The following is a 21161-nucleotide window of genomic DNA, read 5'->3' as shown; positions in this document are numbered from 1 at the left end:
AGCATTAGCTCAGTGCACCAGTTGCCATGGCATCTGGCACATGTTGGCACAAGGGTTGGGATAGCACTCTGCCCAAATGCTCAGACAGTTTGTCTCATTGCTCGGAGCCCAGGAAGGGGCACAGGGATGATTCTCTGCCAGGAGATCAAAAAACTTGTGCTCTTCTGCAACACCTGCCCCAGGACCCCTCAGGGCATCACACATCAATCCAACCTATGTGGCTATAGTGGTGCTCAGGCAGTCACTGTGTCAGTGTCTCTCTGCACACCCGACAGCTCTTCCTGCTGTTGTTGAGCTGAGGGTGAGGAATGTGTAATCCTGGCTTCGACAAGGTGAGGCTCCTCACAGTGCTCACAGGACTCTCAGAAATTGCTGAGGGAGGAACACTCCTAAGGGCTTATGAGGAGTGGTGAGTGGGCTGAGGGGGCTCAGCCTGGAGAAAAGGTGTCTCAGAGAGGCTCACTCTCTACAATTCCCTGAAAGGATGTAGACAAATGAGGATCAGCCTCTTCTCCCAGGCAGCAATCAAGAGGAAATGGGCCTCAAGCTGCACCAGGAGAGGTTTAGATTGGATATTAGGAAATAATTGTTCACTGAAAGGATTGTCAAGCATTGAACAGGCTGCCCAGGGAAGTGGTTGAGTCATCATCTCTGAAGGTATTTAAAAGCAGAGTAGAAGAGGTACTCAGGGACATGGTTTAGTGGTGGGCTTGGCAGTGCTGGGTTAATGGCTGGACTTGATGATCTTGAAAGTCTTTTCTGACCTAAACAATTCTGCAGTTCTATAAACTTGTTTTCTCCTTGAGATAATGACAAGCACGGTGGGCACATGTTTGTATGGTGCCTGCTTTGCAGCTGGGCTTTTTCCCCAAGGTGTGTGGGTGCCCTTCCTCCTGCCCATGCACCAGCTGTTGGAGATGTAGGGCACAGTGTCCTGAAGAGATGGTCTTGCAGCTGAGAACACATGTTGATGATCTCAGGCTGTGAGAGGCTGTGATTCACCAGAGCCCTCTGATGAGATCAGAGATTTAACCACTTGAATTTCTTGAGACCTCTGAAGCAGGAAGAAGCCACTGGTAAACAGACTCGTCCTCTCTTGTCCAGTCCTGCAGGCAGGCAGTGAAGCTGGTGGACAGTGGTTTTGTGAGCTGCCAGGAGAGCCAATAGAATGTGCTGACCATGTCAAAGTGCAGGGTGGTGCAAAGGCTTTCTCATCTTCCTTATGGAAATTGGTTTGCAAGTAGAAACAGTTCTGCAATTAGAAGTTCATCTCTCTGTGACTTGGTTGTATAAAACACCTTCACACCTTCCTTGGACTAAATGCAAGGTAACAAATGCTGGGATCCTGACAGCTGGATTAAGGGTGATTATCACAGGATTTCAGGAGAATTAACATGACAGTAAAATCAGAAGAAACCCTGGGAAGCAGTAAGAAGTACAACTGGAGAAGACCCATCCTGTCAGTCTGCCAAATGGCTGAGTGCTTGGTGTGGTCCAGTCAAAGCCTGGGAAGGGGGAGTAGATCCAGGGCTGTGGCCCTTGGATCCATCACTGGATGGGAAAGGCAGAATCAGATATCTGTCTTGGGGTGTAACTCCCCCAGTATGAAATAAAATGCAGTCCTGGATTGTTGGTTGTGCTGCAGCCAGGGTGCTGTTATGTGCATTTTTATGAGGCATTTTATCTCAAAGTGCTTTTTCTCTCGAGGACCCTTTAAATTGATTTTCCACACCAACTTATTTTTATAATTGCATCGTGTTTACTGATTCTGGCTCATGAACTTATAACATCTGAATGCTGTAATTGCAAGGCAGCCAGCCTTTCTGGGGGGGCTGCCTTGAATAAATACAGTACAGAGGAACAGATAAAGTCAATTAATTAGCTTGCACCCAGTCTCAGTAACGAAGTGGCTTACAGGGTGTTTATCCAGGGAGTTGCACCTTGCCCTGGGCTCTGCCCAGGGACAAGCAGAGGAGAGGTTACCTTATTTCAGTCAGCTGCAAGCCTGCTGGTGCAAGATGAAAAGCAGCAGAGTGGAGCCAATGTTCAAAGCTGAAGTCTGAAATCTCTAAATAGAAAATTGAAGTAAACAGAATAAGAAAAATAAGCTTTATTGAAATTCTGATAAACAGCTGAAGTAATGAAGATGAAAAGTGAGAGATTTTGTTGTCATTAGTGAAGCAAACTAGGGTTATACAGGATTTTAAATTATTTGACCTGTAGATTTTAATTCTTTTTTTTTTTTTTTATTAAACTCATTTGAGTTGCCTGGTCAGTCATTCAGGGAATACCATTTTACTGGGGGATATTGGTTTTCATCACATCAGCTGCTGATCTGTGGTGCAAATCTCTTCCCATAATATTGTAACTACCATTTCACTCGATTCCTCTGGCAGGGTTCCCTCCAGCTGTGGGGTAAAATCATGACAACAAAGCAAAAAGCTGTCCTGACCTTGCCACAGTGGACATTACACCTCAGAAAAATGTGCCTTTCTAGAACCTCTTGGACTTGCAGAAAATGGGTTTGCACTTAGGGCTGGCTCACGATGCATCAGGAGCCTTCCCTGGCATGGCAAGGTGCTCAGAGCTCCAACAGCTCCCTGGTAGCAAGCTGGGGTTCCCTCTGATTTAGACCCCATCAAACCTTCCCACATTTCTCAGATTTTCTGCCAAAGTGTGGGTGCAGAGTTTCACAGGCCTTGGTTCAGGTGTTGCACTCTGCATCTGTCATTAATAAACAGGATTTACATAAGTAAGAGGGTGGAATATTGCTCACAGCCCTCATCTGGTGTAGAGTAGCTCTCCACTGATAAAATGTTTATGTCAAAGAGGAAAATAATGTTTAAATGAAATGGATAAGCAAATAGCTGGATTTGGCAAACAGATATGAGAAGTGGAGTAGAAATCAAACTGTGTAACAATAGGTAAAATATTGTCAGGATTCAGTGTCCCGGGCAGGCAGGAGGAGCAGGCACGTGGTGACCTGCCCCACAGCAACCCGAGCAGCTTCAGGTGGGAATTTCAACCTATACTGAACATTTCTTTAAAATCACTCAGAAGCAGGAAATTTTTCAACAGCTTTGAGAACAACATGTTGATGGCAACAAAGCAAGGTTTTAATAATGATGAGTGGAGAACAGTGTTATACTCCCAAGATCTGTTGCCCTAACACACAAGTTTGTACTGGCATGCTTTCCTAACAAGATTTATTACCAGCCTTGTTATTATATGGCCTTTCTAAATGATATTTTATTAATTCCAAGTGTTTGTTTGGTGCCTTTGAAATAGAAAAGAGACAAATCTGACAGTTCTGGCAGTTTGACGTATTTATTTAGATCTCTGTACTCTGGTTATCTCTCCCTCCAGCTCCACAATGAGTTTCTTTCCCCTGAATAGGGGTTTATGTACTGCACATGGAAGTATTATAAAAATTAAAACAACTTTACCTTTGTTTTTCTTGCTGTCTGAATTCCAGCCTCATAGTCCATCCCAGCCATCCACAGCTGGGAGAATTTGGGGCGGGGAGGACAAAAGCAAGGTGTGGCCATTCTCATTCAAATTCTTTTCTAAAGGAGAAGGCCCCATTTTGCATCAATAAAATACTTAATGCTTAAAAGATAAATCTTGTTACAAAAGAGGCACAAATTTTAGGAGAGTTGTCATAAAGGCTCCTTGGAAAAATGTAAGCAAGATATATGTGTGCTGTAGATACCCTGTATGTGTAGATTCTTTTTATTCTGTTTTATTTTAAAAGGGAGGTTTTTTTCAATCTCTCTCTGCCAGTGGTGTGGTCCCATCTGGAAACCATTCTTTCAGACCTGCATCCCTCCGCAACAGATCACTATTTTGTTGTTTAATATGAGCCCAGTTCCCCCGGGCATTCAGTATATCCAGGCACTGGATGTATTTCTTATCATCTATATTGCCTCATTAATGCTCCACAAACTGACCCTGTGGCTATGGAGCTGCTTTTGTGTGCCTGGTGTCACCTCCTGCAGCCAAATGAGGGCACGTGCCAGGGAGCCCAGGTCACAAATCTGGGCATGCAGTGTAAAAATACAGATTTACAGGGCTGTTAACCACCACAGCCTAATTAAAGTTGGACTTCCATTTTCTAAACCTCTGACCCAGCACATTGCTGGGTTTTTGGTTTTTTTTTTGTTTTGCTGTGTTTTTTTCTTAAAAAAAAGTAATCAAAATAAGCCTTGGATGAGAAGTCTGAAGGAAGGGTACTTCTGTGATGGCTGCAGGGTCACTGGGTGCTAGCCATGTAGATGTATCTTCGAGGCAACTGGATGGGGATCATGTGCTTAATCTGGGATGCTCACCTGGGGCTCTTTTTTTGGCATCCATGGCATTATGGAGAATTAAATGAACCCCAAACAATTCTCCTTAAGGTGGGAATGACTTTTTTCCAGATGTAATAAAAGTGAGAACTTTTTCTGCTGATGGATAGGAGACCATGGAAAGTTCCCAGTGCAGCTCAATGTGTAAGGGAACCCCACTCCTCCAAAAAGGATTAAAGAGAAGTCAAGTCCATATGGAAGGCCCTGTTGGAACCAGGAGGAGAGGAGAGGAGAGGTGTGCATGGGCTTGACCTTGCTGAAATCCAGCAGGATTTGTTATCTCAGTGAAGCAGCTTTTGAGCCTCTCTCTGTGTTTGCCTGGGAGGAGTGATGTGCACCCAAAGAACCATAGAAACAACAAATAATAACAGCAGCACTAAATGGCTTGCTCTAATCAAAAGCAGACTGTTGTGGTTATATTTGAGCACTGTCATTACAAGAAACTCTGTAATGAGGGTTTTTTTTCATTTTTCATTTGCATCAGATTCCCTGTATTAGCATTAACATCCTTCTGTGGAGCCCAGGGTATTTACAAATTCGATGGTGCTGCTTCAGTCTTGTGGGAAGATTTTCAGTTCTTATTTAAATCACCCAAGACAGTTACACTAGGCAGACTGGAAGCATGAACCATGTGGATAATAGCACATATAAACTTTGCTGTTGATGAGTGGTCTGTAGTTTGGACACCCAAAGTACTGATACATAACATATGTAATATATTTAATATGTCTATTGACTCACTGTGTTGTGGTTGTGATGCCAAATGCCCAGAGCATCTGGGAAGGTAAAGAGGGACCATCCTTCTGCTAACAGCAAGTGAGGCTTTGTTTTCCTCATTGGATTGAACCCCTCTTGTAGGAAACTTTGTATTTTGATGGTTGATAGTTGGGTTTTTCCTAAGATAGTACTCTTATTAATTGAAATGTGAGTTGCCAGAAGTACTATGGTTAATCTTCTCTTTGTAGGGGGAGAAAACTTATCTCAGACTTGTGTTGATGTTCTGTAAGCAGATTCTGCTGTGGCATTAGTTTTGTTTGCAAACAAGAAGCATGTTTATGGTGAAAGGAGTCTATCCCTAATTGCTTGGCATAAAAGTGTGGCTGATGATTCTTAGGGGGTTACACATCCTCACCTCACAGTAACCACAGTGCCTCTGCTTTCTGATGACTTCACCTCCATCTCTGACAGCTACTTGAAAGCAAACAGTCCACCAGCCTCAGCCTCTCACCTCACCAAGGGGTGAGCAGAGTTCATATCTGCTCCTGAGTCAGTTATACCACAGATAACCCCACCTTGCTGGTGCATTGCAGGGATTTGCAAGCCCTAGTACTGCAGAGGTGGTGGCTGAGGGTTTGATGTTAGGTCAGTCAGCACCTAAACTCTGCCCACATCCTCTGAAAAAAGCTGTAAAAAATAAAAAAAGTGTAAAAAATCCCTGGGCTGGCCACTGTCTGCCGAGGGGTTTCCCAGGGGGTTTAGCTGGGGAGAAGGTAGTGGCCTGGAGGAAAGCCTCCTTATTTCTAGGGACAGGTAAAATGAGGTGATCCATATTGATGTGCTGTGGGTTAAAGCCTAGAAGAACCAGGATTACTTTCTTTGGTAGAGATCACAGGACACAGAGGGCATGTGGTGTCCTCCAGTAAAGCACAGCAGTGAATGTTTAAAGGAACATTACAAGTATTTTAAGCACTTCTTACAAGTGTATTTGTCCATTTCCTGATCCTAGTTATATCTGATGGACCTTTGGAAGCAAGGAGACTCAGTGAAACTACACAAGCAGCATGGGGCTGCCTAACAGGAAAGGACAGAGCTGCTCTGAGGTTTCCAGAAACAAAATTGCAGAGCCAGTCCAAGATTCTTTAGTTCCAGTCAAAATTTTGCATCCCAGCCAGTTGAGCACTGTCATTTCCCTGAGAACAGGGCCCCAGTGTGGGGTGTGATGAACAGGGACTTGAGGTATCTCTCAGGGAATGATTCTCCAGCAAACCCCCTTGTGGGAGCAAGGTATGGCCATCTGCATCCTTCTCATGTTTTGGTGGTGCATGACAGCTCTTTTGTATTGCTTTTTCTCCCCTCCCTGTTTTTTAGTCACCAGTCTCCCTTAATTTAATGGGATCATTTCCAGGGATCTGTTTTTGGGCCAGTCCTGATTAATATCTTCATTGATGCTCTGGACGAGGAGATTCAGTCCACCATCAGTAAATTTCCAGATGCCACCAAGCTGGGAGCCTGTGTCAATCTGTTGGAGGGTAGGAGAGCTCTGCAAAGGGACCTGGACAGGCTGGAAGGGGAAGTTTAGGTTAGATGTCAGCACTGAAAGAGTGATTGGGCAATGGAATTGTCTGCCCAAGGAGGTGGTGGAGTCACCATCCCTGGATGTGTTTAAAAAAAGACTGGATGGTTGAGTTGATGAGGGGGTGTTAGGTTAGGTCATAGGTTGGACTTGGTGATCTCAAAGGTCTTTTCCAACCTAGTTAATTTTGTGATTCTGTGACTCCACTTGATAATTTCCAGAAAACAGCTCTTAAAGCAAAATCTCTTCTTGTTTCTGCATTACTGTGTGATCATTCCATCTTGCAAGGTCATCCCTCATCATCTGAGACACGGGGTCAACACCCACAACCAACGTGTCTGTACAATTCAGCACAAGCTTAAACTGGGAATGGAAAGTCTCCTTTTCAGGTCAAGATATTTCTTTAGTTTTCAAGTATCCAGAGAGTTTGCAGCGTTTTGGAATACTTGGATCTTGTGTCAGGTTTCATTCTCTTTGGCATCCAGATGTTAATTATAGATGAACCAAGGAGTGTTGCTGATGAGCCCATTCCCACACATAAATGCATATGAAGAATAAATGAGTATCTTGGCTGGAGCAAGCACACGTTCCTGCTCTGCTTATATGACTCCACATACCTTTGAAATAGATTCAAATCCACGTGTCACCATGTCACCATATGTTCTCAATATAGTGAGCATGTGTGTCTTGGGAGATGGAAATAATAGAATCAAAGTGTAATTCAGAGCCAGTTGTTGTTGGTCCAACTTCATTTATCATCATCATCATCCTTATCAGTTGTGATTCTGACTGTGGGCTGCTGTTGGGCAGATATTGGCTCTTTTGTGGATGGTGTGGTTGGTGTGTTTGGTTGCAGTGCAGCTATTTTGGCACGATAACATGAACTGTGAAATTCCTTTTTCATAATATTGTTTTTCTGCTGTTCCATGTGTATGGCGTCTTGGAAGTAGAATGTAATTTTGCACATGATATTTTACATTGTGGAGAAGTAGTCCAAGAGTATTTGGTATTAACAAGATGTTTTTTAATGGGAAACATCTCTGTAGACACAGACTCAAGTTTTCATAGCTGTCTGTTCAGTAACTATCAGTTGTGTGCTCATTTAAGCAGATGTGTCTCCACCCATTCCCTTCAGTTTGTGTTTATTAGGATGATTTGTTTGCTTGCAAAGCTTGGAGAATTTCAGTCAACCAATTTGCAATAGGAAATAAGCGAATAATAAACTTTGCAGAAGTTGGTGCCTGATCTGTTTCAGGTACAGGGATTGCTAACTGTTTTTTCAGACATGAGCACAGCCGAGGCTGTTACACACAACAATATCCTGCTGCACTTGATTTCTTCCGCTGCCTCTTCCTGCGTGCACAGACGTAGCCAAGGTCCAAGACGCACACGATTACTCACACAATCAATTCCTCTACCCCTGGGGGCAGGTGGTTGGACTGAGGGACCTTGCATGAACCCTTCTTTTCTCATTATTATTTGGTTGAAACATTGACTTTGTATCTTGTGCGCACATAGTTTTGCAGCAGGCTACCAGTTCGATACCATTCCCTGCTCTTTGAAAGATTTGCAAGGTGTTAACCATTCATCAGACATTTACTATTGAATTCTCGGGTTGTTCAAAGATCCCAGCAGCTGTTGGCTTTGAATCTCCCAGATACACATTGCAGAAACCACTCTTTTCCACAGAAATCATTATAGCAGGGAAAATCTTGGCCCCAGCTGCTTTCCAATGCTGTCACTGCCTGGTTTGTGCTTTGGCGCACGTGCATTTCGCCGCCTGCTGATATCTCAAATACTGTTTTGCACACAGGTGGACAGAGGCCTTTTAGAAATGACTCTAGCACTGTTGTATTCATCACAAGACATGAAAATTCAGCCTTTTCCTGTATTGTCCATCATAGTCTTCTGTTGGGTTTTTGAAAGCCAACTCTGCAGTGCACAGTTGGGCTATCAATAAACATGCTTGACACTTTCCTTCAGTGGCTAGAGAATTGTGTTGAATGTCTCTGTAGATTTCACGTGGTTTGATAAACATGCTTAGTCTATCATCCCTCCCTCTCTGTTTCCTGCAGTGATAATTGATTGTAGAAAACTTAATAAATAAATTCAGGCGAATCCATCAAATAACCAGCTTGAAAAACATTGTGCCTTTCTCTCACTTGGCAAACAGATGCCAGATATTAGGGCTGCGAGTCACAAACCTGAGTGAATTTAATGGGGAGGTTCTCGTCATTCCCAGGGCCTTTGCCGAGAGTTGTAAAATAAATTATCCTCATTAATTTTAATATTTCATGAAATCTCACAAAGTGATGGCATTCTGGGCAGATTAATACAAAAGCTATAAAATTCACATGTGCCATATGTTATATGAGCACCAAATGGGATGCCTAGGCATCAATATCCTTTTAAATTTGGCTTCAGCAGTGATTCATGACATTGTCCCTGATGAGAGCTTTGATATTGCAAGTGACATTATTTCAGTGTGCATTTGCTCTGTGCAACTGGTTATTGGACTGGATTTATGAAATCCCACCACGCATGGTGTTTGCTGGCTGTTTCAGCTGCCTTGGTCTGCATGGTGGCACGGTAGGACCAGTGAAGTCTCCTTCACTCTGGGTTAAATAGCTGGGCTCAGTTGGCCAGGTGGGTGTTTTGGTGCAGACCTGTGCTCTTTGACAGCTGCTTCCACACTAATGAGCCAGCTCGGGTTTCTGCATCAAATCCACCCTTACTTTTTGTTTTCCTGCTTGCAGCCTCCCCAGGCTCCTCACATTTAGACAGCCCTGGTTAAAAGCAGGTTGGAGTGTGTCCTCTCTTGGTCCTCCTGACTGTAAAGTTTATTTGGGAAGAAGTAGAATGAGTAGAATGCTCTATTCAGTCAGCATTATCAGGTGCCTTTTGTAAACTTACAATATTAAACACAACTATAGTTTGACTATTGCTCCAGTGTCTGTGCAAATGTCTGTAAAAGCGGTCTGTCAGCTGAGTTTAGGGGGTTTCATAACTATTATTTTTTTATTTCTTCCTTGGAAACCCTGGTAGCATTGAGGCTGGACTGTGCCAGCATAGTCACGGGCAGTGCTTGCTACCTGGCTCTGCATTTTGCCCTGCCTCTCCTCGGATGCTGCATCTGTTCACTTACCTCAGAGCTGTCCATCATTTCTTAGGTCCTAGCCTGTCTCACCCAGACTACTTTTTGGAAGGGGTGGGCTCCATTTTGGCATGCTGGGCTCCCTTGGCATGCCAGGCTCCCCCACAGTGCCTGCATCCTGCAGCAGCAGATCCTGGGTCCCTGTGCCAGTGCCAGCCCCAGAGAGGTGGCCAGTATAACTTACTCCAGCCACTAGCAGCAAAACAATGGTGTGGTTTGGTTGTGTTCACTTGCTGAGAAGTTAAACCTGTCCCTCAACAGAGATTTGAGATCCACCCTTGACAGAGATTTTTTTGATTATAATTGTCTTAATGCACTTTTAACCTGGAGGTTATTCTGCAGCTCACAGAATGGTTTTAAAAATCCTGTCCCATGGGCTTTCCTCTGTGCTGGGGATTAGTGCCATTAACAAGAAGCACAAAACCATGTGGTTTGTTCTTCCTCTGTTTGCTAATATTTAACATAATGGTCTAACGTGCTAAAAATAGCCCATGTTCTTCCTAAGGCACCAATACCATTTATTTCTTAAATAGTCAGTTTTCAGTTTTTCAGGCTGCTGCATTTTCTCTGAAGAAACAAGTTTTCAGAGAAAGAGCTGCAAAATAAAAACCAGATATAGTTACTATGTAGGAAATAGGGGATTAGTTGGCAACATACTTAGGTTTTTGTAGAAATGAGCCATGAGGTGTTAGTCCTTAGCTCGGTGGAAGTGTAGTTGCTGCTAGGCAGTATTTTTGACCCTTTGCATGCTGATTTCATAGCACTGTAGATGCCCAGGGATGGTGTGAGCAGACCCAAGCCCTGGCTGCTGTGTATGTACAAGAGAAAACAGAGCCCAGCACTCTGGGTTGGCACTGTGAGTTTATGCCTGTCTCTTGGATACCTCTTGAGAGAAAAGTCAAAGGTCCCCAAAAGCATCTAATCGAGGCAATCCAGGAGCAATTAAAAACCTGCAGGTGTCTGTGCTGCAGAGTGGGTGTGGGCATTGATGAGGAAAGCATTGAGAAGCAACTGGGAGAAAGGCACCAGGACTGAGGTTCAAAATAGAAAAGATGTTAATGTGGATGAGAGCATTGCCTCCTGCTGAAAACATGCCTGAATCCCAGTGCAGCCCCTTGCTGCCTCCTGGCTCTAGGGGGAGAGGGGATAAGCTTGTGCTGGGAAATGAGTGGGAGCCCCACTGTACTCATTAGCCATCAGAGGGGAATTAGCTGTGTCTGGGATCTCACATCCCTTGGGCATCCTCATTCCCTGAGCATCCTGCTACCCTGGTGTCTTTACTAGGCAGTGGCTACCCTGCGGTGGTTCTCTCCTCTCCAGGCCATCTTTGTCCCTCCCCTTCTTGGTCCAAGACTGGCAGGACAAAGGCAGGGTTAGGCTTTGTGATAGTGCTGCCATATCATTCATTGGTGCTGGGCAGGCAGCTTGCTCACAGGCAGCTCTCTGGAGGGAATAGAGTCATCTGGAAAGCTGAGGCACACATTTTTCCTGTGCTGCATGACAGTGGGGTATCACTTTAAATAGGTTTTCTTGATGTGATTTCCACTGTTCACTATCCCCTTGGGATTTTGGCATGTGTGAGGCAGGCGGGGGAGGTTTCCTAGGAGAGAGACGGTGCAACACTGTGCCTGCTCACCCCTCTGTGCTCTGTGTCCCCAGGGCCATGTCACTGCTGTCTCACTCCTGGCACAGCACTGTGACATCCCTCCCTGGCGTAATCTGCCTGCAGTGCTGGAAACCCCGTGGAGCTGGGAGAGTGTGGAGAGAATAAAAAGATGCAGTTCTAAAAGGGTTATAGGGGTGTCACCGTGCCAAACCCACCAGGACTGAGCAGGAGTTCAGCCCAGACCCCAGCACAGATCCCTGCTGTGGCATGAAGATGTGTTGTGGGGGTGTTGAGAGGAAACTCTCCAGCAAACAATGTGGTTTCAAGAAGAAGGGGAGAAGCCATCCATGGGTCAGGCAGCCCTGGCCACCCCCAGAGCTGCTGGGATTTTTCTTCCTTCCCCCTGTCCAGGGACGCTTGTTTGGGTTTTCTGGTGGTATCGCTGAGCTGGGTCATTCCTAGCTATCAGGACTCTCAGGGGTTAATCTTAGCATTTCTCCACTCTTTCAGCAGAAGGACAGCAAGTCCTTGCTGTGTTTTGTTTTTAATCAGTTGGCCAATTCAAGTAAAGCAATGTCAGAAAAAGCATCTTCCAGTGACAATATGATTAATTCCTTCTTAAGGAAAAATAACAAAAAGAGTTGGGTATTTTCCCCCCATTTTTATTTGCCATTACCTGGAGATGGTCTGACAGTAAAGAACCTATGATTAATTGCACCAAATGAATTATAATAGACACCATTTTTGGCACCGTCTGTATTTCGTATGATTTTGCTGTTATCTCGTTGGCTCCACGCAGAAAAATTATCTCCAAAACCACTGTAAGGAATGTTAACTTCCTTTCCTTATTACAGATTGATCTTTGATATCTGCTTTTCTTCAGGAGCTCTTTTATTCCCACAAGTGATACAAACCTTTTGCTGTTTTCCATATATTACACTTAAGTAGTTCAATACCTTTGGAAGCCCTTATGGGAACATTCAATAAAGACTCAATGATTACTGTATTTTGAAGGTTATATGATATGAGAAATCATATATTGTTTAATAGCTGAATATATCTGTGCTGTTGATTTCATATAAACTAATATTTTTTAATAAGACAGAGAAATAATACCTTCTTTTTGTTGTTTATATCCCCTAGAGTGTGAATATTTTCCCATCTGTGGTTTCCAGTTAAATGGATTTTCAATCTCTCTGAAATTTCTGCCCAAGTCTCAGCAATATTTGCTTAAGAGTAATGAGAGTATTATCCAAATCTCTGTTCAAAGCAACAGTGACCTTACCAGTGGTAAGCAATAATTGGATTATTTTCAGAGCTGTAGTGAAGATTCACTGTAATAACAAGAGAAGAAGCACCAAATGATAACACCACTTGTCTTCAGCACTGTAAGCCACAGCACTTTCCATAGAATAGTTTTAATATCTTAGCATATTATGGATACTGAGTGAGAAAGGCAGATCTGGGGAATAGATGCTGCCTTGCAGTTTGGGGTGATGCATGTGCTTATGGCAGGGGAATTCTTTTATTGTAAAATCCATAAGGTTGGAAAAGACCTCTAAGATCACGAGTCAAACAGTTAACTCAGCACTAAACCTTATCCCAAACAACATCCACATGCCTTTTTGTTTATTATTATTATTATTATTAGTATTGTTATTATTGAAGTACTTTTGTCGGGGTGTGATGCTCTGTATGTGTACCCAGGGCAGTGCTCGCCTGCCTGCAAGGTGAGTTTCAGCAGGTGCTGCCTCACTCTGGTGGTGCATACACAGGCACAGCCCAAAACATCCTCCCTTGGTGGCTGGGACACCTCCATGTCCCGTGTCCCTGCTCACACAGCCTGGCCCTGGGGTGCCGGAGAAGCATTCCCAAGCAAATCCCAGTGGGGTTTCCTAGAAGACAAATTGGAAACCATTTGGGAGAGCAAATCCATCCCCACCCAGTGTGGGGTGAGCCTGATTGCCTCCCTCTCTGCTTTTAATTGTAATGAATTATCTGGCTCAGCACAGCGGGGTGCTGAGACTCTTGGCTGAAACTTGTGTAATTCACGTAAGTGTTTACATAAAAGCCAAGTAAATGTTAAGCTTCCTACAGATTCCAATATACATGAAGCCTTGTTTGTATTCAGTTTGGGAGGCTGGGGAAGCAAAGCAGCCCATATGGCTGTGCACTGGAGCAGGGAATGTGTGTGTCTGTGCATACACATGCACAGGTCTCTTGTGGCACTTCAGAACGGGGTTCAGTGGTGGATGTGGTAGTACTAGTTAATGGGTGACCTTGATGATCTTAGAGGTCTTTTCCAACCTAAATGATTCTGTGAATTGCACATGTTAAAATAAAAATGTTGACCTTTTATTTTCCCCTGGAGTGGGTTTTGTAGTGACTTGTCTGGTTACCCCGCCAAAAAAAAGAATTCTGTATAATTTTGGTTTTTTAAGAGAAGCTCAAGGGCACAGGGGAGTTTTTGCCTCTTGACCACTAAAAAAAGAGACCTGTGCCATCGAAGCTACCAGTGTCCTTTGATGTCCTCCCATGTGCCCCTATCATTCTTCTAATTACTACAAATGAGCCTCCTGCAGCCCAGGCTGCTGTGTAATTCTAACCAAGTCTGCTTGCCAGATGGGATCCTTTCTGGGCAAGACCTTGGCAGTGTCTGTCCCCACACTGTGACAGGAAGCATGTCACACAAGCAGGATGAGATGTTGGTCCTGACCTGTGATGGCACCTGGTTGTGGAGCAGAGCTCCCTCAGCCTGGCTGTGCCCTGATGGGCTGAGAGGGGACCCCTGGCTCTGACACAGGCTCTGCCCTGCAGAGCTTTGACTCTCTTGGCTTCCCCTTGACCTGAGAGGAGCCAAAATTTGTGATGCTGCGTATCAGCCAAGCCCTTGTTATTGTCCTGATGAGGCCAGGTTTGCTTTAAAATAACCAAACCAAACCAGGCTGTTAGAGATTTAGCATTAAGATAATTCCCTGGGCACAGTGCAGCCAGGAGATCTCAATACCTGGATGTAATTTATTTTTAGAAGGCATGTTTAGGTGCATAATGACCTCATTACCGTGCCAGTTGCAGCCCTTCGTGCTTAGGAGTATTTAATTGTTTTCATTCCCTGTGCACAGTCCTTTGAGTGGATAGAGTAGGAGCAGGAGAGAAAGGGAGGTTGTGTGATGGAAAATAACAAAGAATGCTGAGGCAGAAAGTCAAGTGCTTGTCTTGAAGCATCCCTGTAAGATTCCTTCCCTAAAGCATCCCAATATTCAGGGAACTTGCAGTGTTTTGGAGCCCTTTCCTCCAAAGAGGAGAGACAGCTCCTTCCATTCCCTTCTGAGGAGCCACAATTTTTTCCTCTCTTAGGTTTTTCTGCTGAGAAAAAAATGTTTGAAAGGCAACCTGAGCTCCCCTTCATCAAATGCCTGGAAGCTGGGGATTGAGGAGGGAGACTGAGACAGTGTGCACACTGCCCCTTCCTAGCTGCTCCCCAGGGATTTCTGTCATGTCTGCTTGCCAAAATCTCGAGGTATCTCTGCCTTTCCCCTGAGAACCCCCCCAGCAAAAAAGAGTAGCCAGCTGCACCCTTGCTCCCTTCCCCCTCCCAACCACATCTTTTTTCTCTTAAGTTACTAGTCATTATCATCTCTTAGGCAACAAATGGGACAAAATTCCCTGAGAGAAAGAAAAAAAAAAAAGGAAAAATCCTAACCTCCAACACCTTTTCACTGGTCCTGTGCAAGAAAGAATGTATAAAAGCAGGTAAAAGAGAGAGGAAAGGAAGAGGAAAAAATACTTATGTTTCTCTGGCAGCGGTTTCCTAAGGAGCCTTGATTATTCAGCAGCAGTGGAAAAAAAAATACAGAAGATGTAAATAATCTTCAGGATTATGCTAAAGCCAAGCTTCAGTCATTTTCCTGGAAAAAAAAATGCATGAAGTCTGTGCATTTAATAACGATCAACCAGAATTTCTCTAGGGCTTCTTATATTTTCATTAAAAGGATCAGTTGTCTTGAAGAGAAATGGTAATTCTGGTATCTACAAATACCCTTTGGTTGGGAAGCATGTGGTTCAGGTTGGTGAGCTTCTGTGATTGGACTTTTTCTTCCCCTTTTCTTTTCGTGATACTAATGTACATTCACATCCATGGTTGCACACTGATGTGATCAAAAGCAAAGGGTTGGTTTATCATGAAATGGCAAACCAGGGCTGTACTTTGCGGTGCAGGATGTATCAAGATAAAAACAACATGATTTTTAGCTTTCCCTGTGTTTATGTTTGCTGCCAGAGGTACTCAAGTGATTTTTCAATGTGTATACATTACAGTCAGGTTTTCAAAAAAAAAATGATAGTATCTGTTGAAATCTATACAGGATCTTACCCTGCTGGGCTTAATTTTAGACTATTGAGTTTATCGTTCAAGTAGGAAAAAAATGGGTTTGTTGTGTGTATTTAATCAAGTGCAGCAAAAAAGTTTCACAGGCATCGTTCATCTTCACAAGCCAATTTTGATTTCTATTTTGTAGAAAAACCCTACCCCAGTAAAATGAACTCATTTATTGTGCAGATCTGATGGCACCAAGATTACAGCTGCTGGCAGGTATCGGCTGGTTTATGGGGACACTCCCCGTATGGATTTTTGTTTTTATGGGGTTTCAATGTTGAGAACTGTGCATTTAATCACTGCAGAAATGCCGGGAGCCAAGGATTTAGGGAAGCTTGGAAAAAAAGGGAAAGTGCATGGTGTTCCCATTGCAGCTTCCAAAACACGAGATGTGCTGCAGACGCCTGAGGCTGCTGGATTACCAGCAACTGGCTGGGTTTAGGGTGCTTATGCATCCTTAGGCAGCTTTTATCCTTCACATCCCTTTGTCCTCCTGGGAAGCCCCATCTATGGAAGAGGCACTCGTCCCTTTTGTGGTGCAGCCAGGTGTGGTAGAGCAGTTGGCATGGGGTGTGAAGGAGGTCTGTGGTCCTTCTCTCAGCTCCTGAGAGCAGGAGCTCAGCTCCTCTCCGTTCCTCAGGCTCTGGCTGTTTCCATGCAGTGCAATGCACCCAGGTGATGAGGGTAAGGGAGGAATTGTCCTTCATAACTCATGGCAAGGAACCACTTGGGCCAGCAGTGAGTGCATCTTTTCTGAGTGGGGCACAGCCAAGGTTATGCTTCCCAGCAGACAAGGCTGTAGCTGAAGCTTCCTCTGGGGGAACCCTATTGGGTGCACTACAGAACATTTTAGTATTTAATAAAGACTTGAAAAAATGTCATGATTTGTCAGTTTGGTGGCACATGGGTAGTTGAGAAGGTACTTTGGCTGTGGTAGTGGTCACACTTGAAAGCAGCTAGTGAGGTGCCTGGGTGGCATAGCCTGAGCAACGGGCATCCTCATGTGGGCAAATTTTGGGCAGGCATGTATGAAAATCCATGTCCCAGGAGTGGGGTTAGTAAAATACTTGGCTTTGTATCAGATAGCCCTTTGTGTGTAGGAGATGCTCTAATTTATTAGTGCAAGGGCTTGTCAAGGTGGGGCAGTGGGGCTCACATTGCTCAGAAACAAATCCCAGCCATCACTACTCAAACACCTCTCTGGGGTTTGTTTCCAGCAGCCCTTAACTCAAGAAGCAGTTCCTGTCCCTCCAGGTTAAGACATAGGCAAAGAATGGTGGGGAGAGAAAGAAGTTATATGTCCTAAGCTGCAGGAAGGGAGCACTGGTATTTTTCATAATTTGAAGTGCTAAAACCATAATCTTCCCTGAACACCCTGGCTGTCTCATATATCTGTGAGCTGCTACAGCAATATATTCTTCAGGTCCAGATGTGCCAGGGGTGATGGTTTGTGAGCTGTTGTGGCAATAAAAAAAAAAAAAAAAAAACAAAAAAAAACACCCAAACCTAACAAAGCTAACAAACAAATCAAAACAAAAAAAAATCCTGGGAAGGGGGCAGGGAGGGTATGTGATGCCAAGTGGAACAGCTCTGTCTCACCAGTCTCGAAGAGCAATGATGGAACACTGAAGGAGACAGGCTCCATAGCACAGATTAATGTGCAATGTTTGAAAGCAGCCAAGAACATTTTATACACACACGGCAGGGCTGGAAGGAGCTGGGTGGCTCATCTCTGCAGAAACCATTCCTTTCCCTAAGAGAGCATTTAAAAAAAAAATATAAAGGAGAGTACAAAGGTCTCCAGGAGAGCTCAGCTGCTCAGGCAGTTTAATTGGCTGAAAGTAGAGCTTTACAGTTGGGATTATATGAATATTTCTTAATAATGTGTGGTGACACATTGTCAGGAGTTCCAGGGTCAGGACTGCAAAGCTGCACAGTGGTTGCAATGAAAATTCTTGCCTTTTCCTTATGGTTTTTATTACTACAGTCACTCCCAATAGTGTGTATTGAAAGGAAGATGTTGTTAAGTTGGTTTCTTCATTTATTCCTGTGCAACTAGTGAAAAAAGTGGAAAGATGAGAGGAAGAACAACCTGCAGAGCCTGGTAGTGATGCCAGGCTCTGCAGGTAGTGATGCTAACCCATTGTGGGTTAGCTGGTGGATCCACACAGATTTTGACCTGCACACAGGATGTGCAGTGCATCAGTATAAACCTAAGCAAAATGCACCAGAAAGCAAGTAAAAGTGATTTAGCAGTGCTTGAGGTGGCTCAGAAGGACCTGAGACCATTAGTGTTTTTACAAGCATTTTTCAGCTGGCCTTACTGCCTTTTATCTCTGTGGGTCTCCCCTGAGTGACTACCAGCAGGGGTTGGCTGCAGGGAGGAGGTGACTCTCCTGTCCCTGCTCCCAGACATCCAGGGGATGTCTGTGGCCGTTGTTAAGGGTTATTTTGCTTCTTCTGTTTTTTTTCCTTTTTTCCTTCTTTCTCTCACCTTCCCTTCCCTCCCGGTAATTTCAGAGCCCGGTAATTTCAGTTCTGGGATGCCCGCCTCCTTGATCAGCATGTGTAATTGCCACCAACCCTAATGGGATGCACTCAGAAGAACGTTTCTGTAATTTCCCTGCACTCCCACCTGCCCTTGCCCCTCTCCAGGAGTGATTGCCTCCACAGCTTTATAATCAACATCAAAACCACAGAAGAGAGGTTCCTGTGCCTGGAGCCACTGCAGAGCAGTGAGGCTGAAGCCTTCCCCACTCTCTCTAAAGCCTGTGCCTCTCTAAATTAGTGGCACAACAGCGAGCAGCAAGCACACAGCTGATAAAAGTCTCAGCGAGGCGTTTGTGCCTGTAATGATTGTCTTTTATGCATAGATAATTTTGACAGAGTTAGACTTCTGAAGCCCACTGTCATCAGGGTGGAGTGAGCTGACCTGTTAATCATAAGGGGAATTAATGGGAATTACAGCTGCTGGAGCTCCCCTCTCTGCCGGGCTTGGTTCAGGGGTAGCACTGGAGGGGAATTCAGAAACGAAGCAGCGTGTGTTGTCCTTAGAGCTGCACATAAAGTGGCAGCAAGGCCATTCCCTGGGGAGAAGGGAGGTGTGGAGGAGATAAACTCCAGGAGCACAAACACCAGATTAGCAGCCTAATTCTCAGGAGCATGAGCACACATGCATTTTCATTGCATCCACTTGGTAACTAACAGAGACTTTTAATTTAGCCAAGAGGGAGACCAGAGCTGCCGGGATTTGCAACCTTTCTGGTGTCTGTATCCAAAAGACACCCAGGTGGGATGATCCTGCATTATACCTCTCTTGATGGGACTTCTGTTGTGTAAGTTGATTTAGCACCGTTGATGTGAAGTGAGCTGAAATTCAAAGGGTTCCTGCTGATGCTTTACCCCATCTGTGGTCCTGACTATCTGCAGATATTGCCAAACAGTTACTAGATAAACTTCACCAAGCATTTTCTCCAAGTTTTCTTTTTAGGATAACCTGCTTTTAAAATGCCATATATCCATGCAGCCTGCAGAGATTAAAAAAAATGTTTATTTCATCCATGCAGAAGACTCATAAAGTCATTAAATATGCTTTATATTGGTGTTTCTCAAAGGAAGGGCTGATTATCTGGTCTCAAATATCCAAAATGTGGTTGTTGTGTGCCTGAGTGTGTGTACACAAGTGCTCTCTGATGGGTAGTCAGACAGGCTGCTCAGACAGACCACACTTAGGAATTTGTGAAGAATAACACAGCAAGTTGCATTGAAATGCTGTTGTCATTGGGCATTCCAAGTGCATGTGCCAGGGCGTGGAAGAGAGGACAGCAATTAGTCAGTCCTGTTAATAATGAGTATGGTGCTGGGAAAGGAAAAATGATGATAGAATGAGTTGTTCCTTTTGTAACAGTAAAAGGAAGGTAAATGGCATTTGCTCACTTCCATGTGTGTACTTCAGGAGTTTTTAAAGTCTGCTTATCAGTTTGGGTACTAATTGATAGGGAGGAGTGGCAGGTTTTATGCAGAACTAGCAGTAGGCTTGTACTTTGGGAAGTGTGATGAAGTAGTCCTCTTCCAGGGCAGCTGGAAAGAGATGATACCCTGAATGAAGGTGGTGTCCCTGCCCAGCACAGGCACTGGTGGGACCATGGGCACCCCTATGCTGTGCCAGCCAAGGAGGAGTTTCTCTCTGTGGACACAGCCTTTACCTAAAGTTTTACTGTGTGGTAGCCTGTGAAGCTGTGAAAGTCCCCATGCAGAATACATGCTCAGGAAAGGGTGAGCACCTTTCCAAAATACTAAATTATGGGATCTTCAGGATGTCATTCAAGGATTTAAGACCAGGGGGAAAAGTACATTACACTGATCTCTGATGATGCTGTCTCTGGCTCAGCTGAGGCTGGCACCAGGTGGCACAAGGGTGGCTTTAACTCTGTGTTTGTTATGGGGAAGATCAGAAGGTCCCTGTTTGCTGTCCCATGTCTAGTGCTGAGCTGCTCACCTACCACACAACCCAGGTTAAATGACACAGTGGGGAAAACTCAGACTTGCAGGGGAGGGTAGGGAGAATATATTTTGGGTAGTCTGTCAGTCAGCTTGACACTAATTGGTTGCAGTAAGTAATCGTTCTCCATGTAAATTAGGCTCCAATTTCCTCTGTAGTCTGTCTGTTTGCTGTGTGGGCTTCGGTCTCTAATTAGGCTCTCACGTGGCAAACCTGGTTTGTAAGCTGCTTTTGTTCCTGGAGAGCCAGGCTCAGCCCTCCCCGAGGCTGCCAGTGCTCTTCCAGCCCTGCTCCCCAGTGGAATGTTTCTTAGATTAACACTGCCAAGTTCTAAGTTCTTCTTTTAACGTACATTTTGATTACTTCTATATTTAAAGCTTGCAGTGGTGGTGGGGTTAGAATGCAAAGAGGCTTAGTGGACTTGCAATGGGAATACCTCTCCGAAATGCTTCCTCTGTGTTCCTGGAAGCCCTGCTCACTCCTCCATGAATAGACCTCATTGAATCCCCAGCCTGTGCTAGGGCTAGGGCAACTTGCCCACATCTGGATTCTGCTGCCTGTCTGCCGGGACACCTGGAGTGCAGACCACTGGCTCCCCCTTCGCTTGGAGGAGCTGTGTGAGCACATTCAGAGGTCACCCAGATGCCAGCCCACACTCTGGAGCTGCTCCAGGGTTGCACATCTGTAAGTGAGTGCAGCAATGTGCAGTTGCACGAGAGGCTTTTATCCCTGCCTGTTGGTTGGTTGTAAATGAATGCAGGTTTCCAGGTCGCTGCCTGTAGCCCTGTGCTTTCTGACGCCAGAAACACAGAACCAGTGCAGCCAGAGTGTCAATCAGGGTCAAGCCTCTAGCTGTGTGTATAGCAGAGAAAGTCGTGTCTCTACA

At 44.7% G+C, this 21161-nt stretch overlaps 1 protein-coding gene across 1 annotated transcript in view; it reads left to right on the top strand.

Moving 5' to 3' along the window:
- Window positions 1–21161, top strand: part of PRICKLE2 (prickle planar cell polarity protein 2) — a 103494-nt gene that overhangs the window by 24441 nt on the left and 57892 nt on the right. The window lies entirely within an intron of this gene.

This window comes from Haemorhous mexicanus, chromosome 11 (genome assembly GCF_027477595.1).
Source record: "Haemorhous mexicanus isolate bHaeMex1 chromosome 11, bHaeMex1.pri, whole genome shotgun sequence".
Classification (NCBI taxonomy): domain Eukaryota; kingdom Metazoa; phylum Chordata; class Aves; order Passeriformes; family Fringillidae; genus Haemorhous; species Haemorhous mexicanus.
The sequence above is the reverse complement of the archived record's forward strand: the minus strand, read 5'-3'. Positions and strand labels throughout refer to the sequence as shown.